The sequence below is a fragment of the Lissotriton vulgaris genome, chromosome 6, assembly GCF_964263255.1.
Source record: "Lissotriton vulgaris chromosome 6, aLisVul1.2, whole genome shotgun sequence".
Classification (NCBI taxonomy): domain Eukaryota; kingdom Metazoa; phylum Chordata; class Amphibia; order Caudata; family Salamandridae; genus Lissotriton; species Lissotriton vulgaris.
The window spans coordinates 460,344,197-460,365,533 of record NC_141694.1 but is presented as its reverse complement, the minus strand read 5'-3'; the positions used below and the strand labels follow the sequence as shown (position 1 = coordinate 460,365,533).

Sequence of the window (21,337 nt, the reverse complement as noted above, 5' to 3'; positions counted from 1 at the left end):
CATGCCTGAAAATGTACTGTAAATACGGTGCTCATGTAAATCGCTGACATATTTGTGGGTCGATTTCGCGCTATATAAATATGCTACAAAATAAACCCGAGCAATAGGATACAGGTATAAATTTACTATACACTTTGCTTGCAGTATTGTAGTGATTGGGGCCATATGTATGAAGCTCAAATGGGTTCTCAAACGCCGAATTTCGCGCTTGCCAACTCATTTTCGCTAAATGGTATGTATGTAGCAAATTTGAGTGCAAAATAAGGAATCGCAAATTTGCGATTCCTTATTTTGCGATTGCATTTAAGGAATCACACATTTTGCGATTCCTTTTTAAATGTAATGTATGAAGCACCAAAGTTGTGCGATTTCTCATTAAAAAATTGCAAATTACCACCAACTTGAAGTTGGTAATTTGCAATTTCTTTCACAAAAGCATTTTTTTGCATTTGTGAAGGTTCCATGTGGAGCACATACATGCCCTTAGGGCATGTATGTGCTCCATATGCGCACACATGTGAATTTCAGGGGTGCATCGGGGTGTCCTTATGACACCCTTGCACCCTCGAAATTATTCTCAATTTGCGATTCTCAAATTGCGAATCGCAAATTGAGAATAACTTCACATTCATTCCTATGGGCCTCCTGGCCCATATAAATGAATGGGAAATTATTCCTTAATTGCGATTCACAATTTGCGAATCGCAATTAAGGAAATTTAAGAAATCGCAAAAAGAATGAGATTTTCTACATACATACCAATTTGCAAATCTCAAATAGCGATGTCTAAAAAATCGCTATTTGAGATTCGCAAATCTGGATGTTGATACATCTGCCCCCCGTTTCTACAATCGTATTTGTAGAATGAGCGAGAGAAAGTTATGTAACCAAACAATTTTTTACTGCCAGAGGTAAGATGATTGCATATGCTGTTTACAGCACAATATAATGTGGTAGGGCCCAGGGGCAGCATTTTAAAAACATAATGAATACACAGACACAGAGAGATAGTTGAAGTCGGTACGGGCACATGCGCTCAACTCCATTTAATTACATTGCTGTTGGTAACAAGTACAATAGTAATCATCATATCATACACAGACATTCCATCATAAATGGTTTATGACTTCTGCTGTACAATGGTAGGAGCACTACATGTGAAATAATACACAGAAGATTCTATCGTAAAGGGTTCATGAGTTGTGGTGAACTGAGGTAGGGGCGGTTTGTGTGCAGCCTGCGATGATGCGTGGTCCAGGGAGTCCGCACTGGTAACAATGTCTTATGACTACTGAATTTTGCCTTAATAAGGCCATGTGGCAAATATTTATGGTGTACTAAGTTAGTCTTACGTCTGGTGCTCAGCGTATGCTCCCCCTGCGATGATGCATGGTCCGAACGGGCTGCACTGTAAGCATTGTCTGTTGCCTACTGTACTGCATCATCTGTAATCATGATTCAAATAAAAGGCGAAACATATATGGAATACGTTGTCGAAATACGTAGGTTTCCGGGACATTATAGTTCAAATTGTGACCTGTGCTGTCCGCAGCATTCAGTGTTCCATTGGACTTGCAGGGTGAATTTTGTCATTGAACTAAACTTGTAACTGATATAAAAGAAGTTCTTGATGGAAGGATACTAAAGGTATATTGTGTAGGTTTGAGGGATGTTATACTTAGTTTGGTACTGCACTTAGCAAATAATGAATCAAGAGTCTCTTTAATTGTGATCTCTGATCACCGCAATGTAGGCAGGAGGCAGCGGTTAGCAAGAGCCCATGGCCAGGTGGCGTTGAGTAGAGCTGCACAGTATTGGTAAGTTAGCGTGTGTGCAACCAGCGATGATAGGTGGTGCACTGAGTTAGTGGCACCTGAAGCATCAAAGTTCTGCGGAGCCTGCAATGATGTGTGCTCTGGCCAAGCCGCACTGGTAGCAATGTCATTTGCCTACTGAATTCTGCCTTAATAAGGCTATGTAACGATGAGATGATTTATGGTGCACTGAGTTAGTAGTACCTTTGGCACTTAGCGTGTACGTACCCTGTGATGATGCGTGGTCGGGGGGGGGGGCACAGTACTTGGACTAATATTTTTTGTCTATTGAATTCTGCATCAATTTGATTTACAAGTGATAGTATGCCTCATTGCTGATATAAAACTGTTCACTCTTCTTTGCGATGATTTATGGTCCACTGAGTTAGAAGTATCTTTGGCCCTGAGCTTGTACGTACCCTGCAATAATGCGTGGTCCAGGGCGGCAGCATTCCGACCAATGTCTTTTTTCTGTTGAATTCTGCCTGAATACGGCCACGTGGTGATGACTTATGGTGCACTGAGTTAGTGGTACCTTTGGCACTGAGCATGTACGTAACCTGCAATGATGCCTGGTCCGGGGGGCCACACTGGTAGCAATGTTTTTTGCCTAGTGAATTCTGTCTTAATAAGGCCATGTGGAGATTACTTGTGGTGCAGTGAGTTAGTGGTACCTGAAGAACTCACCTTGTGCATACCCTGCGATGCATGATGCATTCCAGTAGGCAACGGACATTGTCAATCGTCTTTCCACCTGAATCGTGAGCCCTCACAATGTAGATCGAAGGCAGTAGTCAGCATAGATATTGGGGAATGTTTTTTGTCACATCCTTTAACAAAATCTGAGGACATTGAGTACAATTGTCTCTGTTTTAAATAAAACAAGGCTGAATTTCATGCTGTCCGTAGTGTAGATCCAATGCTAAATTCAAGTTGTGAACCCTGCTGTCCGCAGTGTAGATTGAAGACAGTAGTCAGCACAGACATCGAGGAATGCTTTTTTTAACATGCTTTAACAAAATCTGACGACATATAGTACAATTGTCTCTGCATTAACCCCTTCCATGCTGGTGACGAACCCCAGCCGTCATGCACTACGGTGCTCGTGTGCTGATGACGGCTGGGGTTCGTCATGGCCCGCCCGTGTTCGGCCGGCGGCCGCACACGGGAAAAAAAGCGGCCGCATCGAAGGGGCTAAATAAAGCAAGGCTGAATTTCATGCTGTCCGTAGTGTAGATCCAAAGCTGAATTCAAGTTGTGAACCCTACTGTCTGCAGTGCACATCGAATCCAGTAGCCAGCACAGATATCGATGAATGCTTTTTGTCACTGATTTTAACAAAATCTGAAGCCATACAGTACAATTGTCTCTCTATTAAATAAATCAACACTGAACTCCCTACTGTCCGTAGTGTAGATGCAAAGCTGACTTCAAGTTGTGAACCCTGCTGTCGGCAGTGTAGATCGAAGGCAGTAGTCGACACAGACATTGAGGAATGCTTTTTGTCACATCTTTTAACAAAATCTGAGGACATAGAGTACAATTGTCTCTGCCTTAAATAAAACAACGCTGAATTTCATGCTGTCCGTAGTCTAGATCCAATGCTGAATTCAAGTTGTGAACCCTGCTGTCCGCAGTGTAGATTGAAGGCAATAGTCAGCACAGACATCGAGGACTGCTTTTTGTAACATCCTTTAACAAAATCTGAAGACATATGGTACAATTGTCTCTGCATTAAATAAAGCAAGACTGAATTTCATGCTGACCGTAGTGTAGATCCAAAGCTGAATTCAAGTTGTGAACCCTACTGTCCGAGGTGTACATCGAAGGCAGTAGTCAGCACAGATATTGACGAATGCTTTTTGTCACTTATTTTAACAAAATCTGAAGCCATACAGTACAATTATCTCTGCATTAAATAAATCAACACTGAATTCCCTACTGTCCGTAGTGTAGATGCAAAGCTGATTTCAAGTTGTGAACCCTGCTGTCCGCAGTGTAGATCGAAGGCAGTAGTCGACACAGACATTGAGGAATGCTTTTTGTCACATCCTTTAACAAAATCTGAGGACATAGAGTACAATTGTATCTGCCTTAAATAAAACAACGCTGAATTTCATGCTGTCCGTAGTCTATATCCAATGCTGAATTCAAGTTGTGAACCCTGCTGTCCGCGGTGTAGGTTGAAGGCAATAGTCAGCACAGACACCGAGGAATGCTTTTTGTAACATCCTTTAAAAAAATCTGAAGACATATAGTACAATTGTCTCTGCATTAAATAAAGCAAGACTGAATTTCATGCTGTCCGTAGTGTAGATCCAAAGCTGGATTCAAGTTGTGAACCCTACTGTCCGAGGTGTACATCGAAGGCAGTAGTCAGCACAGATATCGACGAATGCTTTTTGTCACTTATTTTAACAAAATCTGAAGCCATACAGTACAATTATCTCTGCATTAAATAAATCAACACTGAATTCCCTACTGTCCGTAGTGTAGATGCAAAGCTGATTTCAAGTTGTGAACCCTGCTGTTCGCAGTGTAGATCGAAGGCAGTAGTCGACACAGACATTGAGGAATGCTTTTTATCACATACTTTAACAAAATCTGAGGACATAGAGTACAATTGTCTCTGCCTTAAATAAAGCAAGGCTAAATTCAATGCTGTCTGTAGTCTAGATCCAAAGCTGAATTCAAATTGTGAACCCTGCTGTCTGCAGTGTAGATCGAAGGCAGTAGTCAGGACAGACATCAAGGTATGCGTTTTGTCACATCCGTTAACACAATTTGAAGACATATGTGTACAATTGTCTCCTCATTAAATAAAGCAAGGCTTAATTTAATGTTTTCTGTATTGTAGATCCAAATCTGAAATCAAGTTGTAAACCCTGCTGTCCGCAGTGTAGTCGATACAGACATAAGTCTGCAGTGCTGTGACGCTGAGGTCGCAATGGGCCTGTATCGAGGAGGCACGTGGTCATGGTGGCAGCCTTGTGGCAGGGTGAGGACCTTCGCTGTAGCAGAGTCTTTTGTCTTTGCACAAGTGAACCACGCCCAAGGCCTATGTCCTTATACTCTTACGCTGGAGTTGCGTATGTTGGACCAGCCCACTCCTCTTCTACTTCAAGGGGGGACAACAAAGCTACATGACCAAGATATTCCCCAATGTCTGAGATAATATGGTTGCGTCCCCTGTGCAATACACTACACATATCAATAGTATATCTACACACTGAAAAGTATTTGGTTTGTATAGTGAGTTGTGTATAGCATATCACCGGTAGTCTTGGCATTGTGTAAATTATTGTTCACTCCCTTATACATAGTTGGTTGCCACATCTCTGGACAGTCAGATATTGTGCTGCTGATGGGATATATTATTTTGGGAAAGTTCAATGTCCTGTTTTGTGCTGCCTCTGAGGTAGTAGAGGGGGAGGGGTCAGGAGGGGTGGTTGTAGTGGTGGTGGCGCTGGGTGTTGTGATTTTGTTGGGTGTTTTCGTCTTTAAATATGGGTGTGATTTGGATGTAATTCATGCAATACATAGCCGACCTCCTTACACTAGTTAAATGCTGATGTTAATTTGTTAGTGGTAAGTGGAACTATCGCCTGTGTTTTTAGGTAGCATTGCAGATTTGGCTCGTTGTTGGGGAAGTGGTGTTTTTTTGTAACTGTAACTGTAACTGTAACTCGCGCACCCGCAATCCACTGCTGATGATGCCACATATTACATCATTCATGACATGATCAGTGACATTACTGATGACATCACTGATTACATCATCCATGTGACAATCAGATACACCTCATCATACACTAGTATAACCTTTCATCACTCACTGTAAAATACAGCGTACCATATTTGAATCCATTGACACACCAATAAAAGTTTCTTAAAACACTCTCAGTGATTCCTAGATCTACACACACATCTAATCACTTACCTATATATTCACTCATACATGCTGTCAATGATCAAAAGAACACTATCAAATATACTTATACACCTATATCGACATTACACACCAGAACACATCATATTCAATTATGCAGTTCTCCTACTCACTGATGGAAACCATACTTATATTTACTCAGCTGCACACTTATACAAACACAACTTCATTTATTCATATAGATAGTAACTCATACTTAGTTTGTTATAAAATCACTATTAAAACTATACAGTTATCCATACAGTGACTCATACAATCACTGAGTCGTATAAATACTTATTTACATACAACAAATGTCACATACACTGCCTTTTATTTTTATAGTTTGTTGAACTTGTACCATTGAGAGATATATTTTCTCATCACCATACCCATAACAATATTCACTCACCCAAACAACTGTTATAACATGTAGTCTTAACCTCATATACTTACCGAATCAATTATTCACACATCTTTAGGCAGTCACACACCTACCAAAGAACTACACACATTCACTCTCCCATACAAATACTCAGTTAACTAATCAATTACTAATATAGACTTTCACGTAGCTAGTAACCAGTTGGTGCAGCAGTTTAAACAACAACTGATAAAAGGATACAGATAGTCACTATCCAATATATTTAGTGAGACACTATAAATTAGTCAAGTAAACAGTCAGTCTCGCTGCTACTAAGTTCTCCATCCAGATATTTATATAGTCACTCATTCTTCAATGCAGATTGCTATATATATAATACATATATAAATACCAAACCAATCCACATTCACTGGATGATGTCATCAGTGATGTCATCAGTGATGGTATTTGAGATGTCATCAGTGATGTCACTGATCATGTCATGAATGATGTAATATGTGACATCATCAGCAGTGGATTGCGGGCGCGCGAGTAACAGTTAGTACAACTAACTGTAACAGTGGAATTTCAATGGTTTTGTATGAGTGAAATGTCCAGCTAACTATAACACCCCTGAAACCTATGTTTTTTTTCAGTGACTCTATACACACACACACACACACACAACAGTATTTCAATTAAGACCCTCATTACAAGTAGGCTAGACAGCCACTCCTGTTACCAGCTGAACCTAGAACTGCTTCCCAAATTGATTTTCCTTCCAGGCATTCAACTAGTAAAAAGATGCCAAATTGTTATTCAGATATATCATAGCCAAGAAAATAGAGAATCACCAATTTAATAACACAAAGAAACAACAATTCCCATTTAATTTCCATTTATTTTTGGGCTCGCAGAATGCCCTCGAAAAATCACAATACTCACTCATCTCAGAATTACATACATTAACACTATCAGCAGTGTTATCGTTTTAGGAACATCATTGCACCAAGTGAAATGAATATTGCTGTGCACAATCACCATTCATAATTTTCAAGAGAGAAAAGCCATGAGCAGTTAAAGGCAATTCTCATCGCCAAGCGTTTCCTTAATCTCCAGTGAGTTTGTTATTTGTAATAACAAAGACATGCAGAATATAACTTACTTGCTATTGAAGGGTCAATGAATAAACGTATGCATATAATTTGACCTAAACTACAGTTATTTAAGCATGTTACATGATATATATTCTGTATATCATATTTAGGGCTCAATTGTTCAATAACGCATCTTAAAACAATTAGTAATTTTTGGGGGATTTGTGCAGAATATTTCTCTGAGCATTTTGTCATGGAAACATGTTGAAAACTTTTACGTTGATAGAGCTGCTCCTGAAAGCTGTTCAGGTCACGTGCATATGTTATCATTTCTCACAGTTAGATTGCTGTTACCATGGAAATCAGGAATTATTCTTGTAAGCGGGATCTAAATTGTGCATCTTAAATGAAAATTCGATTTGAGGAAATTTAAGGTTATCAATTGTAAATTATAATAGTAGGTCATTCCAAATAGTCAAAGTATTCTTATCTAAAATTATATCTAGTGCAATTAATCTCAACGATGTTTAAATGATCATTTTTGGATATTGTTACTGTATCACTTTAGAAACAAACAAGTATTTACCACCACCCAGGTACAAACAAAGGAGAAACGTAGGGGCATATTACCAAGGGAGGCGATATGCAATTATCGCCGTTTTAGCGTCCGTTTTCGGCCGCTAAGCGGCGATAATTCTATCGCTCTATTAGCAAGCTGTCGCTAACTGATGTTAGAGACAGCTATTAGGCGATAGCGAGCGGTTTGGGGCCCGCTTTGCATTTCAGCGACATTTATCGCTAATGACATGCAAAGTGGGCGTACCCAACCTGTTAGCGACTGAAAGCAGTCGCTAACGTCGCTATCGCCTTTTAGCAAGGCAGGCGTAGCGATGAAAATATTCCTGCTATCGCCAAAAACGACCGCCTACCAGGACCAGAGCCATGTTATCCAACGGGAAGTGGATAACATGACTAAGAGCATTTCGTCACTAGTGCGTGAATATCGCTGTATTCTCAGCGATATTCACGCATTTCGCCGCTATCGCTGGATATTTTAGCACAATGGAGAAAAACGTTGCTAATAGCATGTTTTCTCTGCTAACACATCCAGCGATAGGCAGCGATAAAAAAATCACGGCTAAGCCTATTTAGCGATAAATATCGCTACTTGTTGGTAATATGCCCCATACTGCTTTCAGTGATTCAGAGAATGAGTACACTTTTGAGCTGGATAAAATAATGTCACCCAGCCATGCAGACATTACATTCAAACAATGAATAGATACACATGTGTGGTACACTAGGTTTAATTAGAAAATAAAAACAATAATTGAAAACATGCTATCCCTTCAAGTTAAGAGTTGTTTAGCAAAGTATTCTTTAAAGAATCAAATACATTGTTAATAACCCTAACCAAGAACAACAAATAATTAAGGTAATGCAAGAGGCTAATGTCACACCAGCACACAAAAAATAAAAAATAAAAATAAAGGAAAAGGACTCGTATAGTTAAAACAAAATCCTCCCAATTACCCAGAGAAGTACCACTGAACATTAAGATATGTTGTTTTCTTATAAGCAACACCTGAGAAAAATAAACATAACTTCTCCCATTTCATTTTAGGCTTCCAACCCAAAAATAATGCTTTGCACATCACTCCATATAAACTCTTTTACAGCTTTAGTTTAAAAGTCATTGCTTTTAGAATGAGGGGAAATTTGGTCTTTTCATGGTTGAGCCTCTGAGGCACTCTACTTACTAATAATGATCACCACAAGCGAGAAATACATAGTAACTGAATCAGTAATCAGTATATGACCTACATTGTTTTGATTATCTTTCCTCACTGTCTAGAGTCAAGATAATATCAGAAAAGAAATTAAAATAGCAGAACCATGGTAGCAAAGTAACTAGCGTGCCCATTTTTTGCCGACATTGCACAGCGCTGATCGCAGTGTCCTGAGCAGAGCTTTGAGTAGATATTCTGTTACAAAATAAGCACTGCAAACGACCCTATGTGAAATTACATTTCCCAAAATGATCTTCATTAATGCCAGGCTACAATTTGTTGATCGGTGAGCATGCTTGCCCATTTGAGTTGTGTGAGTCATGAGCACACGTTGCCCTGCCTTCCATAAAGAATCATAACGCATACTCTACTGTAAAAATGCTTACTGCAGTGCTGATGACGCGCTCAGTTCTAAACCCCAGTAGCAAAGTAGCCACAAAAAAGTATATAATTGAATAAGGCTTGATTTAGTCATCAATGGAGAGCACACCGCTAGCCCCCCTCCGGATTGCCCCTCGGGACTCTGGTACTTGCTGTTCTTTATTGGATCACCCAGGTGGGTGCAAGTCGGTATTTGTAGGACTGATAAATCTCTAGACCCGATACATGCCCCGGGTTTTAGGATATCGCCCGAGACATGTCTCAGGTTTCGGGATAACTTCCCTCATCAGTAGAGAAAGATCGTTAGGGGTGGAAGAGAAGGCCGCCACACAACAGTCAAAGGCCTCGTGGCCAGAACCGGCACGCAGGTGCAACTTCCAAGAGCCCGTCGGCCCAAAGCTCAAGGGAGCCGTATTGTGTTTAGTCATCAATGGAGAGCACACCGCTAGCCCCTCCTCCGGATCGCCCATCGGGACTCTGGTACTTGCAGTTCTTTAGTGGATCACCCAGGTGGGTGCAAGTCGGTACTTGTAGGACTGATGAATCTCTAGACCCGATACATGCCCCGGGTTTTAGGATATTGCCCGAGACATATCTCGGGTTTCGGGATAACTTCCCTCATCAGTAGAGAAAGATCGTTAGGGGTGGAAGAGAAGGCCGCCACACAACAGTCAAAGGCCTCGTGGCCAGAACTGGCACGCAGGTGCATCTTCCAAGAGCCCGTCGGCCCAAAGCTCAAGGGAGCCGTATTGTGTTTAGTCATCAATGGAGAGCACACCGCTAGCCCCTCCTCCGGATCGCCCATCGGGACTCTGGTACTTGCAGTTCTTTAGTAGATCACCCAGGTGGGTGCAAGTCGGTACTTGTAGGACTGATGAATCTCTAGACCCGATACATGCCCCGCGTTTTAGGATATCGCCCGAGACATGTCTCGGGTTTCGGGATAACTTCCCTCATCAGTAGAGAAAGATCGTTAGGGGTGGAAGAGAAGGCCGCCACACAACAGTCAAAGGCCTCGTTGCCAGAACCGGCACGCAGGTGCATCTTCCAAGAGCCCGTCAGCCCAAAGCTCAAGGGAGCCGTATTGTGTTTAGTCATCAATGGAGAGCATACCGCTAGCCCCTCCTCCGGATCGCCCCTCGGGACTCTGGTACTTGCAGTTCTTTAGTGGATCACCCAGGTGGGTGCAAGTCGGTACTTGTAGGACTGGTGAATCTCTAGACCCAATATATGCCCCGGGTTTTAGGATATCGCCCGAGACATGTCTCGGGTTTCGGGATAACTTCCCTCATCAGTAGAGAAAGATCGTTAGGGGTGGAAGAGAAGGCCGCCACACAACAGTCAAAGCTCTGCTGACGAGGGAAACTGTCCCGAAACCCGGGCCATGTCTCGGGTCCAGAGAACTTGGGGATAATGAGTAACTACTCGCACCAACTGTGGTGAACTACTTTTTACTCGTCCATCTACATGCACTACATGTACCTTAGTGCCAAGGGGCGACCCGGAGGAGAGGCTAGTGGTGTGCGATCCATCTTGGTTGTACTTAAACGGCTCCCGTGAGCCCTGAGCTGACGAGCTCTTGGAGACGCACCTGCGCGCAGGAGAGGCATCAGGGCCTGTGACGGTTACTTGGCGGCCTTCTCATCCACCCCAAACACTGCTCTGCTGACGAGGGAAACTGTCCCAAAACCCGGGCCATGTCTCGGGTCCAGAGAACTTGGGGATAATGAGTAACTACTCGCACCAACTGTGGTGAACTACTTTTTACTCGTCCGTCTACATGCACTACATGTACCAGAGTGCCAAGGTGTGACCCGGAGGAGAGGCTAGTGGTGTGCAATCCATCTTGGTTGTACTTAAACGGCTCTCGTGAGCCCTGAGCTGAAGAGCTCTTGGAGACGCACCTGCGCGCCGGAGAGGCATCAGGGCCTGTGACGGCTACTTGGCGGTCTTCTCATCCACCCCAAACACTGCTCTGCTGACGAGGGAAACTGTCCCGAAACCCATGCCATGTCTCGGGTCCAGAGAACTTGGGGATAATGAGTAACTACTCGCACCAACTGTGGTGAACTACTTTTTACTTTTCCATCTACATGCAGTACATGTACCAGAGGGCCAAGGGGCGACCCGGAGGAGAGGCTAGCGGTGTGCGATCCATCTTGGTTGTACTTAAACGGCTCCCGTGAGCCCTGAGCTGACGAGCTCTTGGAGACGCACCTGCGCGCCGGAGAGGCATCAGGGCCTGTGACGGTTACTTGGCGGCCTTCTCATCCACCCCAAACACTGCTCTGCTGACAAGGGAAACTGTCCCGAAACCCGGGCCATGTCTCGGGTCCAGAGAACTTGGGGATAATGAGTAACTACTCGCACCAACTGTGGTGAGCTACTTTTTACTCGTCCGTCTACATGCACTACATGTACCAGAGTGCCAAGGTGCGACCCGGAGGAGAGGCTAGTGGTGTGCAATCCATCTTGGTTGTACTTAAACGGCTCTCGTGAGCCCTGAGCTGAAGAGCTCTTGGAGACGCACCTGCGCGCCGGAGAGGCATCAGGGCCTGTGACGGCTACTTGGCGGCCTTCTCATCCACCCCAAACACTGCTCTGCTGACGAGGGAAACTGTCCCGAAACCCATGCCATGTCTCGGGTCCAGAGAACTTGGGGATAATGAGTAACTACTCGCACCAACTGTGGTGAACTACTTTTTACTTGTCCATCTACATGCAGTACATGTACCAGAGGGCCAAGGGGCGACCCGGAGGAGAGGCTAGCGGTGTGCGATCCATCTTGGTTGTACTTAAACGGCTCCCGTGAGCCCTGAGCTGACGAGCTCTTGGAGACGCACCTGCGCGCCGGAGAGGCATCAGGGCCTGTGACGGTTACTTGGCGGCCTTCTCATCCACCCCAAACACTGCTCTGCTGACGAGGGAAACTGTCCCGAAACCCGGGCCATGTCTCGGGTCCAGAGAACTTGGTATAATGAGTAACTACTAGCACCAACTGTGGTGAACTACTTTTTACTCGTCCATCTACATGCACTACATGTACCAGAGTGCCAAGGGGCGACCCGGAGGAGAGGCTGGTGGTGTGCGATCCATCTTGGTTGTACTTAAACGGCTCCCGTGAGCCCTGAGCTGACGAGCTCTTGGAGAGGCACCTGCGCGCCGGAGAGGCATCAGGGCCTGTGACGGTTACTTGGCGGCCTTCTTATCCACCCCAAACACTGCTCTGCTGACGAGGGAAACTGTCCTGAAACCCGGGCCATGTCTCGGGTCCAGAGAACTTGGGGATAATGAGTAACTACTCGCACCAACTGCGGTGAACTACTTTTTACTCGTCAATCTACATGCACTACATGTACCAGAGTGCCAAGGGGCGACCCGGAGGAGAGGCTAGTGGTGTGCAATCCATCTTGGTTGTACTTAAACGGCTCCCGTGAGCCCTGAGCTGACGAGCCTCGTTGGCCCAAAGCTCAAGGGAACCGTATTGTGTTTAGTCATCAATGGAGAGCACACCGCTAGCCCCTCCTCCAGGTCGCCCCTCGGGACTCTGGTACTTGCAGTTCTTTAGTGGATCGCCCAGGTGGGTGCAAGTCGGTACTTGTAGGACTGATGAATCTCTAGACCCGATACATGCCCCGGGTTTTAGGATATCGCTCGAGACATGTCTCGGGTTTTGGGATAACTTCCCTCATCAGTAGAGAAAGATCATTAGGGGTGGAAGAGAAGGCCGCCACACAACAGTCAAAGCTCTGCTGACGAGGGAAACTGTCCCGAAATCCGGGCCATGTCTCTGGTCCAGAGAACTTGGGGATAATGAGTAACTACTCGCACCAACTGTGGCGTACTACTTTTTACTCGTCCATCTACATGCACTACATGTACCAGAGTGCCAAGGGGCGACCCGGAGGAGAGGCTAGCGGTGTGCGATCCATCTTGGTTGTGAATAAAGCTTGATGTTGCACTTGATCATGATTCATGATTCCTACTCATTTATTTGTAGTAATTGTTCATGAGGGAACGAGAGCTACTGTTTTTTTTATTAAGATGTATGCAAAGCAAATGGATAGATTGAAATGTTTCACATCGAGATTATATCAAATGAATAAAGCCTTTTCTGAAAAATGTGGATGATATATTTTTTGGGGTGCGTAATCCAATGTAATTTTATTTTTAGACTACAGCTGGCCTTTCTGTTAGGGATAAAAAGCCGCCATACTGATTTGGCTTTGCTAAAACACATTCAACATATTGATTTTGGATTCATGCACCTCTATACTCTGGAATTGGGCTCACATGTCTGAAGTATATTAAACTGAGCCATGCAAATCCCCTTCTTGTCTAAGCTTCCATAATTTATTCTCAAACGTAGGTTTTAAATATTTAAAATTATCAAAATTTTTCTATACTGACATATATAAAAAAAGCAAGTTCAAATTCTTTATTTACAAGGCTAAAATGATATATGTAAATCATTTTTAGGGGATTGTGATCATTTTCCTACTCCACACCCCGTGAGACTGGAGAGGATGTGGGCTATCAGCATTTCATTTCACTTACAGTTTATTATACAAAGCTGTTTTGATGCCTTGGATATGAAACACAGAAATGTGAAGTGCAGTAGAAAATATAGAAAGCTATAAACCATGCAGTTATTTAAAACTCTTTACTACTGGTTTTACCTATATATGAAGGGTATAACTAAGGTATGATGTATTGGCCAGAGAAACAGAAAATGAATGTGGGTAGAGTTTTTAAGGCATAGTCTATGTCGTGATTTTAGAATGATTGATATATAAAATCGTAGAGCTAAATCAGTAGTATGCTACCTCCCACCACGCTTTCCCCAATGGACTCCTACCAATAAACGAAGCACAAACGCCCATCCTCAATGCCTCCATTGACTCATTCCTTAAAACCTGAAAACATGCCTACCATCATGCACATTATCAAGAACACCTGCCCTGAACAAGCCACTCTTTCCAACTACAGACCCATCTGCCTCCTACCATGCCTGGCAAAGTGTGTAGACACTAATCAACTGACACTTTACCAACCATGTTAGCAACCACCAGCTCCTCTATGTCAAGCAGTCCAGATTCAGGCTCAACCACAGTACAGAAACAGTATTCATTGCCGTCACAGTAAACATTTGCATGATCCTTGACAGAGGAGACATGGCAAAACCTCATTCTCCTGGACCTCTTGGCAGGTATTTGATATGATATCACACCCGATCCTCATCAGGTCCGTGCAAGAGATTGCCATCCAAGGATCCACTCTCTGCTAGATCAGCCCCTTCCTCACTGACAGAACACAAGCTGTCAACCTGGCACCTTGCTCCTCAAAAGCCCACAAACCCTCAAGGGTCATCACTCAGCCTAACCGGCTTCAACACACACATGATCCCTCTGACCAACATCATCTGCATGCACAACATAATCATCCTCTTCTACCCCAACCACACACAACTTATTCTCCCCCTTTCATAGCATACACCCAACACAAGAAACAAGTTCTCCAGCTGGATGACAGAAGTCCCTAACTTGATAAAAGTGAACTGTCTGAAGCTCAATACCAACAAGATAAAAGTAGTGATCTTCAACAAGAACATCTCACTATGGGACTTCAACTGGTGACTGTCCAAACTTGTACCCACAACCAAACCCCATGACAGAAACCTCAGAATAATGATTGACAGCAAACTGAACATGTCTGCACAAGTCAATGTTGCCACTGCTTCCTGCATCTTCAAATGGCTCCCAAGCAACACCAGAAAAGCTGCCAGTCATTTCCTTGTCACCAAGAAGTTGCGCTATGGGAACACCCCTACATTGGGATCACCAGGCAACTTGCTAGAAGACTGCAAAACATCCAGAACTCAACAACCAGACTCAACCTTATCCTTCTAAATAGTACTCACATCCCACACATCTTAGAGAGCACCGCTGGCTCCCAATACACAAATGCACTCAAATAAAATTCCTCACACACACATTTAAGACACAAAACAACGTAGGCCCCATCAACCTAAACTGTCACATCATTTTCCAGCAGCCACCTAGACACCTGTGCTTTGCAGGACTCCTACTAGCACACATCCCATACATACACAGAACAAGATCACGTGGACAGGTGTATTCCTACATCACTCCTAAAGCATTCCTACATCACTCCTAAAGCCCACATCCCACCAGAGCCTCCTCATCTCTTCTTGAATAACGAAGAAGCTAAAGACCTGGCTTTTCAATTAACCGCCCTAACATTGGCAGGGCTAGACACACACACAGCTGCTCAGTGGCAGGATAACCTTGTGGATGATAATGCACTTTACAAATACACATAACACCTTTGGCAATGGAAAATAGGCATTTTCCCTGGCTATATACTAGAATTTGCTCCTTTTGACTGGAAGCATGTTTGCATTTGTTACAAGTTGGAAGTTGAGTAAGTAACAAAACAAAACACAGTGAAAAAATACATTCAAAATACAGGACTGAAGTAAACAAAACATAACTACAGAAACACAGCAAAATGTAAAACATCTCAACAACACAATAGTAGCAGTCCTCAGAACTTATCAAAATAATGTGTACACTATGGGGCTCATTAGGAAGTGCGACCGCCGTCCTGGAGTAGGCGGAAAATGCCTTTTCCGTGTCCGCCTGCCGCGGACACTCCTTCGGCCATAATAGGATTGTAAACACTGTCAAAAGTCCGTGCCCGCCGGCGAACTACACCCGACCCCGCGGCAGACGTAACCAATCCAGAGACACTGCCGTACGGACTGACGTCACCGACCATCCCCCAAATCACGATGGCGGGAAACACACATAAAACCGCTGCGGAAAAACAACCTGCCTGAACACGGCGGATTCCCCACAGCGAAGAAATCACACATTGCAGAGATACCCACCACAAGCTGCTCGCCGTCATGGACCCAGCGCTACACGCATTTCCGATACTCTTCGCGCTCCATCACCGGCAAGTCATGGACCATCATCGACGACGACGCAGGTACGCAACACACCATTTGCTGTCGGAAGGGGAGTACCTGACAGGGCCTTGACGTTGGGAGGGGGAGTATCATGTTGGAGAAACCACATTAGATCGCAAAAAGATATCCACAATTGAAGTACACAAGCTGGAATGACAACGACAAACCACTACACATGATTGACTTGCTTTATAAAAATAATCGGGGTACAATCTCTGAGCATGCAAGAGCATTGGCACTGGGCATAACAGAGCAGGTACATCAGAGGCAGCACATGAGAGGGGCTAAGTGCATCAACAGTCAAAGGCACAGAGCAGGTACATCTGAGGCAGCACATTAGAGGGGCCAAGTGCCCCATCAGTCCAAGGCACAGAGCAGGTACATCTGAGGCTGCACATGAGAGGGGCACAGAGCATCAACAGTCCAAGGCAAAGAGCAGGTACATCTGAGGCAGCAAAAGAGAGGGGCTAAGTGCTTCAACAGTTCATTGCATAGAACAGGTACATCAGAGGCAGCACATGAGAGGGGCACAGAGCATCAACAGTCGAAGGCAAAGAGCAGGTACATATAAGGCAGCACAGGAGAGGGGCCAGGTGCATCAACAGTCCATTGCACAGAACAGGTACATCAGAGGCAGCACATGAGAGGGGCCAGGTGCATCAACAGTCCAAGGCAAAGAGTAGGTACATCTGAGGCAGCACATGAGAGGAGCACAGAGCATCAACAGTGCAAGGCAAATAGCAGGTACATCTGAGGCAGCACATGAGAGGGGCTAAGTGCCTCAACAGTCCAAGGCACAGAGCAGGTACATCAGAGGCAGCACATGAGAGGGCAGAATGCAGTATCAGAACAGCAACAGGGCATTGTGGCCAACATAGCAGGTACATCAGAGGCAGCATATGAGAGGGGCTAAGTGCATCAACAGTCCATTGCATAGAACAGGTACATCAGAGGCAGCACATGAGAGGTGCAAGGTGCATCAACAGTCAATTGCACAGAACAGGTACATCACAGGCAGCACATGAGAGGGGCCAGGTGCATCAACAGTCCAAGGCAAAGAGTAGGTACATCTGAGGTAGCACATGAGAGGGGCACATAGCATCAACAGTCCAAGGCAAAGAGCAGGTACATCTGCGGCAGCACATGAGAGGGGCTAAGTGCCTCAACAGTCCAAGGCACAGAGCAGGTACATCAGAGGCAGCACATGAGAGGGCAGAATGCAGTATCAGAACAGCAACAGGGCATTGTGGACAACATAGCAGGTACATCAGAGGCAGCATATGAGAGGGGCGATGTGCATCAACGGTCCATTGCACAGAACAGGTACATCAGAGGCAGCACATGAGAGGGGCCAGGTGCATCAACAGTCCAGTGCACAGAACAGGTACATCAGAGGCAGCACATGAGAGGGGCCAGGTGCATCAACAGTCCAAGGCAAAGAGTAGGTACATCTGAGGCAGCACATGAGAGGGGCACAGAGCATCAACAGTCCAAGGCAAGGAGTAGGTACATCTGAGGCAGCACATGAGAGGGGCACAGAGCATCAACAGTCCAAGGCAAAGAGCAGGTACATCAGAGGCAGCATATGAGAGGGGCTAAGTGCATCAACAGTCCATTGCATAGAACAGGTACATAAGAGGCAGCACATGAGAGGGCAGAATGCAGTATCAGAACAGCAACAGGGCATTGTGGCCAACATAGCAGGTACATCAGAGGCAGCATATGAGAGGGGCTAAGTGCATCAACAGCCCATTGCATAGAACAGGTACATCAGAGGCAGCACATGAGAGGGCAGAATGCAGTATCAGAACAGCAACAGGGCATTGTGGCCAACATAGCAGGTACATCAGGGACAGCATATGAGAGGGGCTAAGTGCATCAACAGTCCATTGCATAGAACAGGTACATCAGAGGCAGCACATGAGAAGGGTGAAGTGCCTCAACTGTCCATTGCATAGAACAGGTAGATCAGAGGCAGCACAAGTACGTGGTTCAAGGTACCCGTCCCAAGGACAACAACAATGCAAGGCTGGTTACAATGGACAATCTACACACCAAGTCAAATGACATGTGAGTGAAGGGAAACACACCTCACAGCACAGAAGCTGGTGGACTGCCTGAACTACTTGCCTCTGACACACTGGTAGCACCAGAAACAGGAGTGTGACACACAGCCACAGCTCTAGTGACTGACACATGAGCCATAGACCCAGACACACTGCCAGCACCAGAATCAGGAGTGTGACACACAGCCACAGATGTAGTGACTGACACATGAGCCCTCGATCCAGTCACACTGCCAGTACCCGAAACAGGAGTGTGAGATACAGCCACAGCTCTAGTGACTGACACATGAGTCATCGTTCCAGACGCACTGCCAGCACCAGAAATAGGAGTGTGAGACACAGCCACAGCTCCAGTGACTGACACATGAGCCATAGACCCAGACACACTGCCAGCACCAGAAACAGGAGAGGGCACAACTGAGACAGTGCCACAACATAATGCATGACAGCAAACAACAGACACAGTGCCACTATCTGACAACTGAGAGTGAACCTCTGATGCTCCACTGGGAACACCGAAATGATGAGCCACAGGGCTGTATGGGCCAGGAGGCAGGGTGGCTCTGGGAGCTGGGGATTGCTGTACTGGAGCGACATCGGGGTGGTCAGGTGTCAATGGTGTGTGTCTACGTTTCTTAGGGATATGTGAGGGCACCCTGGACATGACAGGACTGGCAAGTGGTGCGGACGCAAATGAAATATCACCCACCAAAGGTGGAGCATCTGCTGCTGGGGGTCTGCTCTCTGCGGACGTGCTGGACCCTGCTTGTCGTTTGCTGTGTGCCTGCCTTCTAGCCTCTGCATCATGTGTAATGGGGGATGCACCAACAGGGAACTCCTTCCTCTGCTTCTGACGGGCCTGGATGGGAGTGGAGGTATGGGGGAACTCCACCGCGGGGACATCTGTTTTCCGTTCCTTCGACAACATCAGCTTCAGTGCAGCCAGGGGTGATGTATGCCTGTCCTTGATGGAGCTAGTGTCTATGTGAGAAGCCCTGTCCATTGGATGTGCCTTGGCCGTAGGAGGAGTCTTGTCTCTGGACTTTCCCTTTTCCCTGGACGGTGCCCTGTCCCTGGCTGCAGACTTGTCCTTTGTAGTGTACCTGTCTCTAGAAGCGACCTTGTCCCTGGGAGTGTCCCTGCTCTTGGGAGATGCCCCTTTCTCTGTAGTGTGCCTATCCCTGGGAGGGTCCCTGCTCTTGTGAGTCGCCCCTTCCTTAGCAGTGTCCTTGTCCTTGGGAGTGTCCCCACTCTTTTGAGGTGCCTTTGCCTTTGTAGTGTCCTTGTGCCTGCTCTTGGGAGTCGCCCCTTCCTTAGTAGTGTCCTTGTCCTTGGGAGTGTCCCTGCTCTTTTGAGGTGGCTTTGCCTTTGTAGTCTCATTGTCCCTGCTCTTGGGAGTTGCCCCTTCCTTAGTAGTGTCCTTGTCCTTGGGAGTGTCCCTGCTCCTTTGAGGTGGCTTTGCCTTTGTAGTGTCCTTGTCCCTGCTCTTGGGAGTCGCCCCTTCCTTAGTAGTGTCCTTGTCCTTGGGAGTGTCCCTGCTCTTTTGAGGTGGCTTTGCCTTTGTAGTCTCCTTGTCCCTGCTCTTGGGAGTCGCCCCTTCCTTAGTAGTGTCCTTGGGAGTGTCCCTGCTCTTTTGAGGTGGCTTTGTCTTTGTAGTGTCCTTGTCCAGGGGAGTGTCCCTGGACTTGGGAGTTTCCCTTGCCTTGGGAGTACCTTTTGTGTGGGATGCCTGTGTAGCATGTGAAGCCATTTCACCCAACACCCCTTGGGGATCCTGTGTGTGAACTCCAGTGTGTCTCACGTCATCTTTGGTAACAGATTTTCCTGTCCTAGGGGATGGTGTCTGTGCCCTCCGTGCCCTGCCGTGTTGCCTGTGGCTGCTTCTAGTGCAATAACCTGTAAATGAGTCCTCGTCAGAAAATTCACTCCCCCATGAGACATAAAGTGGTGTAGATGGGTGAACAGAAGTTGCACCCTGTCGATGCGACTGTACAATGGCAGAAGACACAGTGTTTGCCAATGACTGAACTGTCCTGTGTAGACCAGCAACATCGCCATGCATCCCCTCCATAAATGCACCAACTTCCTATCGTGGTCTGGGAATGCATTGATCATGTTGGTCTGCCCACACACAGCTGTCGCAGCAGATCACCAGCCTCAGCACAAAGTGCACTTTGGGTCACCGGGGCAGGGGCAGTGGTGCCTGCACCGAAGGCCACTCTGCTCCCCCTACTTCTGCGTGCACGAGCAGCACTTGGTGCAGTTGGCGGCAGTGTGGGGCCTGTGTGCTGTGTCCCGACCGAAGGTGTTGATTGCCCACTCCCTGTCTGTGACAACAGTGCTGACTCACCAACACTGTCGGAAGATGAGGACAATGGTGTTTCGACATGCGAGTCCTCAGGGACGGTCCTGTCCCCCTCTCTGGGGCTGCCCTCCTCTGTGTCAGTCTGCGTGTGTGTGATGTCTGATCCGGATGCATTGCCACCACTCATCTCCATCGTCTGTGGGTCAGTGCCCTCTGCCAAAGCTGAAATAGAGAGAAAAGAGGTGTAAGTAAGTGCCACACTCCCGTACTGAAGGACAATAAATCTCTAATTCAATTTCAGACAAAGAACATGTAGCCCCCATCCTTCACACGTCCCACCCCTACCAGTCATCCTCACATTAAAGAACCGGTGGTGGCCGTGAAACATGTACATCATACGAACAGGGCAGGTGCCTATAGATCTGCACACATGTCATGCTATGGGACCACAGACCTCTTCGGCATGTCCTTGAACCCTCAACTACTAAGCAAGTGGCCAGTCAACCTGGAGGACCTGTATGCCAACGCACACTCCGCTAATGGCACCAACATGGTATTTCTGCAAAACATACGCACCACCGAAGTCACTACTGTGTCT

General features: G+C 45.8%; 1 pseudogene; it reads right to left on the bottom strand.

The window, feature by feature from the left end:
* LOC147707456 (uncharacterized) overlaps positions 1-20,549 on the bottom strand; it is a 120,189-nt pseudogene extending 99,640 nt beyond the window's left edge.
* Between the last annotated feature and the right edge of the window lie 788 nt (positions 20,550-21,337).